Source organism: Castanea sativa, chromosome 3 (assembly GCF_040712315.1).
Source record: "Castanea sativa cultivar Marrone di Chiusa Pesio chromosome 3, ASM4071231v1".
Lineage (NCBI taxonomy): Eukaryota > Viridiplantae > Streptophyta > Magnoliopsida > Fagales > Fagaceae > Castanea > Castanea sativa.
The window spans coordinates 6,328,196-6,340,976 of NC_134015.1; the positions used below are offsets into that span (position 1 = coordinate 6,328,196).

General features: G+C 32.5%; 1 long non-coding RNA gene across 1 annotated transcript; it reads left to right on the forward strand.

The window, feature by feature from the left end:
• Window positions 1-1,357: 1,357 nt before the first annotated feature.
• On the forward strand, window positions 1,358-3,980 carry LOC142626922 (uncharacterized). The gene is made up of 4 exons (XR_012842692.1): window positions 1,358-1,593; window positions 1,703-1,737; window positions 3,550-3,699; window positions 3,815-3,980. It is a non-coding gene; the product is annotated as an uncharacterized LOC142626922 (long non-coding RNA).
• Window positions 3,981-12,781: the final 8,801 nt, after the last annotated feature.

Genomic DNA, 12,781 nt, shown 5'->3' on the forward strand with positions numbered 1-12,781 from the left:
AGAATCGTAGATCAGGCATCTTCTTCTCTGTTTCCTCTTTATTCTTTTGTTCTTCGTTTTTGAGTCTTCTAACTTTCATCTACTGCTCTGTTTCTTTGCTTTGTTTCTCTTTTGTCTTTCTTTTTAGTTTTGTGAGCTTAGTCAGTAGTTACGTGACAAAGCGTTGGAAAGTAGTAAAGAGAGTTTGAACTTTGAAACTCTCCAACTTTTTTAATTAATAAGTTTGACCCTTCCCCAAATGTAAATGTACTGTCTTTCTTTCTTTTCTTTTTTAATTTTTTTTTTAAAACTTGTCGCTTTGTTTTTGTTTTTTTTTTCATTATCTCTGTACATACCATATTATTGTTTTAAACTTTTAATATTCTAAACAGTGATAGTTGTTATTAACTTATTATTATTATTATAATTTAGGTAGATATTTAGACCTAATATTGATATACTAGTTGAAACATAGACTTATAATTTTAATATTTTCAATAAATCATATAAGAAATATATGTATATAAATAAAATAAAATAAAATAAAAAACCGGTAATATTGATTTTTTATTTGGTATATGTATATATAATATAAAAAAGTATGCTTAGAAATATATTAAAAATAAAAATAAAAATATTTGTAATAATTTTTTAATCGCCGCACCCGCACCCGCACACTATTTTTTCAAAAATTGCCGAGTCCCGCACTCGCACCCGAATCTGGAAACGCACCCATGCTTCATAGACTTTAGTAAAGAGTTTATGAAAATTAAAAATATTTCGGGCTCGTTTGTTTTCCCATCTCAAACTCACATTTTTACATTTTAAACAACATTATACATATTTTCACACACTTTTTCATCCACACATATTTCAAAAAACTACAAAAAAATTACAAAAATCTCATCTCAAACTACTCTACCAAACACCCCTTCATTTTCATATAAAAAATGTCCTAAAGATAAAGCCCGGCAATATTATTGTTGCTGAGAGAGTGAGTGAGAACAAGGAGTACATTAGAGAATCTCATGCTTTGACAAAAATGTGAAAGCTAGGTGTGAGGCCATGCATTTCAGCATTTGGTTCGTATAAAAAAAAAAACATATGCAGTGTTTTTTTTTGAAAAGGACATATGCAGTGTTGAGTGTACCTTACCTTCACGCCTTTATTTCCTCTGATAAAGTATATTTTCTCAGTGATGCGTATCAATGGAGAGAAGAGGTATAGAGGCAAAAAGAAAATCTATCGTTTGTTGGGTAATTAAGAAAACCGCAGTGTACCTTACCTTCAGGCCTCTATTAGTTTGACTTTTCCCTCATATAGTCATATACCTTCTTTTACTCTTTACCAATTACCACTCTCCCACCTACCTACTTATACCTCCACTGCTCACTTACTTTCGTTATAATCTAGCACTCGTCTAAGTCTTCTCCTTTTTAGCTCCAAAGCCAGCCCTGTTCTCCGTGCTCCACTCCATAGCCGAGATTCTCTCTCCTCCAATCTCGCCCATTCTCTTGCTTGCTCGTCTCCGCCAGTACTGTGAACTTAGATTTGTGAAGATGTACTGGCAATGCATGAGAAGAAGATGTAGAAAACGACACCATTGCCAAAATGGTATTTTTCCATGACATTGATATCTCTTCCTTCAAGTCTTTTATTTAAAGCCATATTCTGTTTTTTCTATCCTCTATTTGGTTGTTCTAATTAGTGTGATCTTTTGCAGGAATTTGGAATGGGATGGTTAGGAAAGATTTACAAGTAAGTTTACAAATTATTCTTTAACAAAAAATAAAAATAAAAATTCCTCTAAATCGAAAAAGGAAATAATTGTGCCCTCTAATTATTAAATCAACAATTTTATTTCGTAATAAATAATATTAAACATAAACGATTTTATTGATTTATAATTTTTATGCCAATAACACATGTTCTATATGGCTTTGGTTTCTTAGATGCATATTCCTTGGCTTATGCTTGTATTTAAGTAGTCAATTGTTCTTTAGTTTTAGAGGATTGGGTGTTTGTAGGTAGCTTGTGATACTGTGAATTATGTTTATGAGCAAATATTGTGCTTTTGTTTGTGCTAATTAAGAATGTCATTGGTTGTTTTGAAAGACCAAGTTAATCTTTCCATTATGAGGTAAAACTGCTTACTAATATGAAAATATTTTGTTTGTGTTCATCAATTTTAAGAAGTCATGACCAGGTAGAAGAAAAGAGCTGGATTAGCTGATTTTGGTAACACGGGGGGCATGGATTAACTATAAAATATCGAAATAAGAAAACAAGGTTCCAACCTATGATTTTATGGATAGCATGATGATTAATTTTAGGGGGGCTAGATATAATTTTCGATTCAAATTTTGAAAAAGTAAAAAATTGTGTTAAAAAATTAAATATATATGTTTTTGGGTGAAAATGGCCAAATACATTTGTAGCAATTTACCACTGTTTTGGAACTAATTAGCAATGTACCACTTTTTAGGTACTTAAGTTCACTAAACTTGAATTCTAAATGGTACTTGAGATTACTAAACTTGAGTTCTAAATGGTACTTGAGATTACTAAACTCAAGTTCCTAGTGAGCATTCCACCGTGGTGTTGGTTGAGCTGGCATTTGGGCATTAAAAAATGCTACCTAATACTCGAGTTTAAGATGCTTGAGTACTGTGTTAGTGCGGTACCCGAGCTCCCTAAACTCGGGTATGGTCACTTTTTTTTACCATGTTTTTAACACCCACGCTTAAACTCTCTGAATCTCCCTCTCTCCCACTCAGTCTTACTCTCTCATAACCTTGATCTCCGATAGAACGAATCTCCAATAGAACGATCTCCTCAAACTCTCTAAGGTACAAAAATCGAGAAGCCTTCGTTTTTATCTTCTTCTTCTTTTACTTTTGAAAGATGATTGGTTTATCATATTTGATATATTGCTTATTAAAAATTGGGCCTTCATCCTTGTTTTGTGTGTTTGGAAATTAGGGTTTTTGATTGTTTCAATAGGGATTTTGGATTTGAAGTTTTAGTAGAGGGAAAACAAAAATGGGGGATTGATGTTAATTAGCTTTCTTTGACTGTTACTTGGAACCTGATAAATAGAAAAGAAAGTTTTATTTTTATTTTTATTTGATACTTATTAAGAAGATTGCCTTGATTGAGTTAAATAGTTGCATGTGTTTGGAAATTAGGGTTTTTGATTATTTCAATAGGGATTTTGGATTTGAAGTTTTAGTAGAGGGAAAACAAAAATGGGGGATTGATGTTAATTAGCTTTCTTTGACTGTTGCTGGGAAACCTGATAAACAGAAAAGAAAGTTTTATTTTTATTTTTATTTGATTCCGATTGAGAAGATTGCCTTAATTGAGTTAAATAGTTGCATTGAGAGTGAAGTTTAATCTTTTGAGGGATAACACAACTAGGTGCAGTTACAATGTATTTACAAAAAAAAAAAAAAATTACAAACATACGACACACACAGCTAACTAGATTACCTGGTGAGGAACTTAATCACATTCAAATTTATTGCAATCCCAAAAGAAATAATCATAATATGATTAATTCTCATATAGACACCTCTGTAAGGCATTAGAGAAGACAACCAAGCAGATTGACAGTGCACTGCTATTGGTGCAGTTGTGGGCGTGGGCAAGGTTTCCACACATATGTTCTGTGATGAGGCATCCACACCAAGCACTGCCCCCAGGTCCACTTGCTATCAAGTATGTAGGATCTTAAATAGTTACTGTTTTATATTTCCGCATTAACTTTTTCACATGAGAATTATGTAAGTAACTAATTTAAAGGTTATGTCTGTGTTGTTTGCTTGATGGAAAGGGGCTAAGTGCACAACTGAACATCTACACGCGCCTATCGTGTGTCGCTTGCATCGTTACGGCTAAATCAGATATCGTGCCTTACAAGTGGGAACCGCTTTGGCATGTAGTTGTTGTACTTACAATTCGCTTTGGAATGAATAAACATTTTTTTATTTTGGAGTTAAACATTGTTGCCATGTATTATTCACATTCGTTACACATTTTTCTTAATTATTTATACTATTATTTAAGGGGCTTTCCCTGTTTGGATTCCACATTTTTTAGTTCAAAAATGCCCCTACACCCCTACGTTTAAGTAGAGACAAAACTAAAGGACAATCCGGTAAAACTGCAATTCTAACTCCCACTAAAACATTGCCTAAAAAATAGGACCACTCTCCTATTAAGTTTTAAATTACTTTATCTACTTTTAAATTACTTTTTCAAAATAAAAAATGATATATATTAGTTTTTATTTATTTATTATTTATTTTGTTTTTTTATGTGATATGTGGCAGTTTTTTTTATTTTAATTTTAATTTTTAAGGAAACCATGGGTGGGTTTTTTTTAAAGAAGGTGGGGTAGTTTTATTTTTTTACAGAACTTGGAATAAGCGTTTTTTAATAGAAAACCGTAAGGTAGTTTTTTTTAGAAGGTGAGATGATTTTTTTAGGAGAAAGTGGGGATTGTGGACAATTTTTATTTTTTCATTTTTTTTGTTATTAGTTTTTGTTGATTTACCGTTTTAACCTTATTTTTTATTTTTTAGGAATAAGAATAAGTTAATTAAATTAGGAGTATTTTTGTTTGCATTTATTAGACCATTGTAGATTGTCTGGGAGCCATACAGAAACTATTTGGGTTCTGTGCCCCCTTTATTTGGACAAAAGGTGATACAAAAACTCTTTGGAAACGCATAACTCACTATCATTTTCTTGGCTGCGAGAGAAAATCCACCACAAAACTGATTTGCCGCTATGAGGAAGAGATGCCAATGTCAGACCACTATGAGTTGTATTTAAATTTTTTGTCATCCTTTGATGTGTGGTGTGATTTCCATTTTTGTTGGGTGTGGCCGAATTTTTCTTGAACAAAATTTCAATTGCTTGGATGATTGTTTTGATGGGCTTAATTTTGTTGCCGTAAAAGTCTTGTTGAAAGAAAAAAAAAAAAAGGGGTTGTCAAAAAATATACCTAGGGACTAGGGTTTGTACTTCGCGTTCGCATGATACGAAGATTCGATAGCTTCCTATTTCATTTTTCTTTTATTGAAACCATTTGTAATTTCGTCTAAATTAAAAAAATCGAGTTTCACGTTCCTGAGTTCCTCCCACACGAAACTATTTCAAAGAAAAGGATATATATATATATATATATATATATATATATATATATATATTTTGGAGGCAGGTAATAGCCTATTTTGAAAGACTTAGCTTTAGATTTGTCAAACGTTGTCCAGCTTTGGCAGGCGGCCTGCTTGACCAATCCATGGGTGTTGAATTGAATTTCATTGCTTATTTCATCTGATTTTTATGAGTAGTATGTGTATTGGAATTGTGTGGGTTTGTTTGTGGGTTTTGTATTTTTTGTCTCTAATCCGTGGGCTCCTCTGTATTTCATTAAATTTTGTGAGTGTCTTCTGGTCTTTGAAGTGGCTCTAATTGAAATGCAATCAACTGTTTGTTGAAATGCCTCTATGAGCTATGTATGGAAATATTACCATGTGGTCGGTATTGGATCAGCTTTATCTTATCTACAAGAATAGTACTTACAAACGACAAAAACACTACAACTAATATGGCCATCACATAAGTTTTAACTTTGATTGGGATTTGTGAGAGAGATTAGGCAAAAAGGCAAAAATTTTGTTTTGTATAGTGTATTTGTATGACTTGAAAACCTGTTCATATGAGATTTTGGTACCTCAAATGTAAGCTAGAAAGACAAAATATAAAACATCTGCAGTATAGCACAATGATCTTGGCCATGTTATCAGACAGTGGTCTTTTCTTTTCACTCTAAATGAATAGCTGAATGGTTGATAGGTTTATAAAGATGCATAAATTAAGATAGGATATAGTTTGGGCTAGAAAGAGATGAAAGGTACAAATTTGATTGGTTAAGCTGTTAAGGACTGAAAACAATAATTTAAAGACTAATGTAGTCAGAGAAATGCAACAGTTTGCTCATCTTGGAATTGCTAGACCCAATAATTTGATCTTGGTAAAGGCATGTGTGAAGATGCTTGAAAGTCATGTGCTGTTACTTTAGCCTTGTTGTGGGCCACTAGATCCATTTTGTTTCCTCAAAGGGTCCCATGAAAATCAAGTTTCTAGATTTTTGGTCAAGATGCCAATTAAAAGAGAACTCAAGAAGGATTACTTCACTGATCTTAGCCTTATGGTCCGGGTCTTTGTTTCACTGATCTTAGCCTTACTTCACTGGTCTTAGCCTTTGTTTCATAGGAGGGTACAAGCTATTATTAGAAGCTTACACACACACACACACTCATAAATATATATATGCAGTTTGGAGTGAAAGAAATGCTGGAAGTCATGACAATGGTCCTTGCAATGAGGAGGCCATTATTCATCATGTTAAAAACTTACTGCAAAAAATTGAAATTCTCGACTCAAGCTAGCAGATTGTGCAACAACCTTGATATTCCCAATTCAGTATTTGACAATTGAAGCTGTCGTCCTGAACTTTTTGTTTTGGTTTCTATATGTTGCCACTTGTCAGATGGTTCTCTAGTGTGTAGCCTTCTGTTTTAAAGGTTGTAAACTTAAAGCTTTTAAGCTTAAGATTTTTTTTTTTGGGATATTGTTTTTGTTAAAGAAATGTAAACTTTTTGTCCCAGAATACAACTTTGTTTATCATACAGTTTCTTAATCTACATTTATTAATATAATTCAAATTAATACATTAGTGAAATATCTCGTAGCTCCAACTTAAGTTTCTGTTTTCTGTGGTTTTGTTTGTAATGATATATTTGTTCATTCATTTTAGTTGATGCCCTGATGTCTTGCCACTTCTAAAATTCACTAAATGTACGTGTCATTTACAAGTTGAGGACTAGTCTTTTGGAGCACTTTGATCGTAATAACTGTGTCTTGCTTTCAACCTGCTTTGAGGATATCCTAAAGAAGGATCCAATATGTTATGTAGTGAAAATGCTAAAGTAATAAACATTCTCATTTATAGGAAAATATTATTTTGTTGATTCAGGGTACCCTATGAAGAAAGGGTTCCTTGCACCATTTAAGGGAGAGAGGTACCACCTTTCTGATTTTTAGGAAGGTTGAACACCGCAAAATCCAGAGGAGAAATCTAATTATCTCCATTCATTACTTCGTTCTGTCATAGAGCGAACTTTTGGCGTTTGGAAGAATAGATGGAGAATTTTGAGGAATATGCCATCCTATGATATATGCATTCAAGAACTCATTATTGTTGCTACAATGGTTCTTCATAATTTTATTAGAGCACATGAAAACAATGATCTTGGACAAGGGCTTCCTAGAAGGGGCACATGTCAAAGTAGCAAGGGATGTTATTACGATGAAATGGCATATGTGATTTCTTCTTTAGATGAACTTGAAATAAAAGTAGTTCGGAACAATATCACAATATCGATATGTGAGATGCTTCCATCCTAGGACATCCTTTGTTGCTAATGTTATAATTACCATTCATATTATGGTATATTTTTGTCAAAATCTAAAAACTTGTGGTTATAATTACCATTAACATTATGGTATTTTTTTGGGTAACCATAATTGATGGCTTTGATAAAATATGTATCTTAATTATGATACACAAACTTGATAGTAAATTAATATCTAAGACAAAAGAAAAACATTAGTTATTATTGTTGCTATAGTTAAATATTTGGAAGTCACTTTGCATATTCAAGCAATAAAATAGGGTTCAAATCACACCAAAAAAAAAAAAAATTAAAGTACTTCCAGCAATTTCAGCTTTAGCTAATATTTTCAGTAAATAAAAAAATAATCTAGCTTTAAGATTATTTTGCTACAGTACTTTCAGTTCTCAGTTTCAGCAAAATAAATGGATCTCAAACAAACCCTTAGTCTAAAAAACACACTTTTGTTAGTTTAACTAATCTACTATTTACCAATAATTACATCAATCTCAATACTCTATTATCATTCTATAATATTATTATTTTCTCTCTTGCCGAATGTATTAGTACGTCGTGTATGGAAACTTTGGCATCGATGCAAATTTGGCAAATTCGACATACTTAGGACGGTCATGGAATGCCTGAGTTGTGATCGCGATCATAGATAAGTACATTGGATATGTCATCCATCCTGATGGTTGGCTTAATTGGGACATGTTAGGACATATGTGTTTCACTTATTTAGAACATATGTCATTCTTTTATGTAGTTGGTTAATCCTTTGACAAAACACATTTTACTTGTATTTGGGTAGATCTAGGATGTGTTTAATACTTCAAAAAACCTGTTATTCAAGTCTAGTATTAAAGCCATGAAGATTGGACCAAGAAACAAGTGAAGAAAATGTGTTTACTAAAGCTAGACACCTGCTGGACACCTCTGGACAGCTGCTTGACACCTTCTCGACAAATAGCTATTTATCGAGATTTAATGAATAAAGCTCGACAGCTGCTCGATTGATCGAGGTATCTATCGAGGTTACGAGAATTCAGATTTTCAGATTTGATTTTCGGCCCATGCTTTTGTATTTGTGTAGGGTTTCTTTTCTCACAACCCTAGACATATATAAAGCTTATTTTAGAGGTCATTACATAAGAGAATACAAGAAAAACATATGCAAAAGGTGATCGAAGCCTTATTCTCTCAAAAAGAAGCTACTGCGTCTTTGCGCCTTAGGGTTTTGTAACCAAGTGCTTCTTGATCTTTATTATTGATGAAGTGAAAAACTTTGCAACTAAAATTTTTCCTTCTCAAGTTGGTGAGTGAGTCACGTACTGGGATTCGTGCATTAAAAGGGTAGCGTTCATATATTGAAGAGTTCACAGGTTCTAAAGTAGTAGAAGGTTTCTGCTGTGAGTTCATCTACGGGGATTGTAAAATCTAGGGACAAAAGTTTTGTACTAAATTTGAAACTTCTCTTTACTATAGTGAATTGCTTTTCGAAAAGGTTTCCCCCCAAGTTTTCAATTGTGAAACTGGTTGGTTTTATTGGTTTTCTTGGGTCATCATATCTTATCTTATTTACTTTTCTGCTGCATATGATTTTGACATGATATTGATGTTTGTTTGTTTTAACAAGTTTTATGCCTAATAAATCTAATTAACAACTTGGGTTTAAAACTTGTTAATTCTATTAACTGGGGTCTAAATTTCCCAATAGGACACTCGATCTAAACTTCAATCCATTGTTTATGTAGAGTATCAAAATATAGGCATGGGAGGAGAGTCTCGGCTCTGAGAAATAATGTTTCCATATGATTTAGAAGCTTTATATTTTCATGGAAGTGTTTCTATAATGAGAGTTAGATGGTATTGCTTGGCTTACTTGCCTTTTTGAACAATTTGTAGTTTGGTGAATTGGTTGAATTAACACCTCACTATACACAAAATGTTAGGGTCTAAGGAGGAAATTATTCGAATTAAGGGTTTAGCAACATATTGTAACTATTTTGATAATAAAAATACTTTTTTTTTTTTTCATAATTGTTGGTTGAAGACTTGAGACCAACGCTTTGACCGAGTTGTTGATTTGGTTTAAATTCAACAATCTTTTGTTAGTTTAGTTCCCATCTTTTAGCATGAATGAACCATATAGTTTCAAATTTGGAATGATATTGTTTATAAATTGTATTTTTTTGTATTTTTTTTTTATCATTTTCTTTTTCCTCTCCTAATCTACTGTACACAAAAGTACAATTTTTATTGGGTTAAAGTGACATACTTTTGCAACAACTGATACTAACACTACTAATCATCCACTCTAGTAAAGAGTTTATGAAAATTAAAAAAAAATTCATTTCCATATAAAAAATTTCCTAAAGATAAAGCCCGGCAATATTATTGTTGTTGAGAGAGTACATTAGAGAATCCCATGCATTAGAGAATCCCATGCTTTGTCAAAAATGTGAAAGCTAGGTGTGAGGCCATGCATTTCAGCATTTGGTTCATACAACTAGCTTGAAATATCTCGGAGTTCACTAAGAATTTTTCAATCTTAACAATGACCGAAAAGAATTATGCCAACGAACATGTTATGGATGGTATAGATTCGGGTGGCCATGGTTGGTTTTGACATTTTTGAGAAGAGTATAGGGGGTAGTAGCTAGGTTTGGGTTTGTTAAGAAGGTAGTGGGGTGGTGGGAGTGGGAATATGAGAATGACAAATGACAACTTGCTAAGATTTTATAGAAGGGGAAAAAGGAAATTGAATGATCCTTTATTTTTTCTTTAAAACATCTGAGTCTCCATTAGGTGAGGTGTCTAATATACATGTAAGCTAATTACACTGCTAGAGACTAGAGTGGCTCTAATATTCAAGCAAAGAAAAGTCGCCAATTTTAACGAAAATATTTCAAACTTACAACTAATAGTTGTTACTTATCAACAAAAAAAAAAGTTGTTAAGGTAGTATAATAACTAAAGTAATGCTTTTCTTTTTTATAGAATAGTAATGTTTTGTTTAGAGATAGTTTCAATTTATGATATCCACTTCTGAAATTTTTATTAATTGAACTAACTGAAACTATAATATTGATATTTTTTTTTAATTTTATGAAAGTCATGTTGGTAATGAATCACTGTAAAAATCAATAAAAATATAGCGAATTTACTTTTTATAAAAAAGTAGTGTATTTATAGTATAACTCACCTAATTAACAACCACTATCAGGTTGACGCTAAAATCAATAAATCATGCCTCTTCAGAGTCAAGTTTCTTATCTCAAAAATATGAAATCATATTTGAAAATGCATGGGTTGATTTTACAAAATGTCATTTGCTGCCCCTTCATACGAAATTCATTTACATATGTAAATTCGCTTTCATCTATGTTTAAATCCATATTTTTCTATTAAAAAAAAATCCATACTTTTATTTTGGCATGAACTATGAACAATAATCCATAATTAGTCATATGACAAAAATGTAAAAGTTAAACCTTAAATGATCAATTAACCCATGGACACATGGTAGATTATATGTAGTGCCTCTGGATTTACGTCATATCTCAAAATAATGAATTTACAACTTAGGTACTTTGTGGGGTTGGTAGACTTCTTTTGATAAAAATATAAACACAAGTAAATTAATAATAATAATAATAATAATAATAATAATAATAATAATAATAATTATTATTATTATTATTATTATCATCATCTTTTAATTTTTGTAATTAAATAAATTACAAAAATGGAACTGTAGAGGTGAACTAGTGATTGTCAAATTGTCTACTGTAAACTTGTAAATACAACTCTTCTCACAAAATATATATTTTACAATCATTGAAATGATAAGTTTTCAATAAATATAAACAATATAGGGTGTTACAGACAAGCAAATGTGAAAATTATTACTTTTTTATTAAGAAAATTAATAACAATTCATCATCTTAGTAAGTTGTGAAAAAGTTACCTCGGGCATTACTAAGTAACTTATGGAAAAATTGGTAATCAACTCTTGAGGACTTTGGTAGTTTGGTGACAAACTTTTTCCAGTGACTAAACGAGAGAGAGAGAGAGAAAGAGAGGTCTAACTCACAATCCTTGGATATCTAAATCACTATCTACTATCAATTTTAAACCCCTAAAATCAATTTTGAGGGAACTGCAGGCGAGTAAAATGGAAAAGCAACCGTGAGGCCTGTAAAATGAATCCCACAAAATAAGGAACTCTTCCACCCACTTCTCACGCTTTCTTACTCCACTTCTCATGAAAGCTGTTTCTTATTGGAGTGCAATCTGCAAAACCCATTTCCTCCCTTATTTTCGAGGTCACGAACAATGGCAGCTTCTTTGCACACAAAGAAAATTAGAGAAAAAAGCCCTATCATTTGTAGAGCTCTCACTACAACAAGAAGTAGAAGGAACTCTACTATGTCATCAAACCTTTCAATGTCGTACTTCAAACCGAAGATAAGGATGAAAGTCCCCAAGTTGATAGCCAAAATCATGCAAAAAAGGTGTCGTCAGTGCAAAGATGATCACAGCAAGAACAAGAAGAAATGGGCTAAACAAGTTGGCTCAGTCTTCTCGGGTGTCATGGGTAAAAAGAAATCAGTAGATGCATGCTCTTCCAATGACAGAAATGAAGAAGTTTACAGAAAAACAACTATGAACAAGATGGGATCAGAGACACTGAAGTCCGAAAAAGATACCACTGAAAGCACTAAAAACAACTTGGATTGTGGGGATGATCGTCCACTTCTGGGTGCATCAAAATTTTCACTTTCCAAGTCACATTCATTAAAGGAAGTGTTGGACTCTGGAAACGAAGAAGGAAAACAGAAGAGGAATGGTAAGGTAAAAAGCTCAATTCAACCAAGAGTGGCCAATAAACTGCCCACGAAAAAGTTTTTGTCTTTCACTAGTTTTTTTAATAGGAAGAACAGAAAGAATTTCATCAAAGGCAATATCAACAAGGAAAATGATAGTTGTAGAATCTGTGATGGGTGTAGTACACCTAATAGTAGAACAGTTGGTGGTGTTACCACAAGTTTCAGGCTCATTGGAAAGCAGGGAAGTTCAGGCCACTTGATTAGAGTTCCGTCGAAAATACTTACCACTCAGAAAAAGTTGAGGGTGGCAAGGTCCTTGAGAAAGAAAATGAACAAGCAATTCGAATGAGATTCAGAAGAAGAAAATGATGGCAAAGATAAAGAAGAGAAGGGTGAGTTGGAACTATGCAAGAAGAGGATTCTCATGGGAGAAAAGTGCAGACCTTGGTTTTTCTGGTACCCTTCAGTATGATAAAGATGGCATTTTGTTACCAGAGGTCT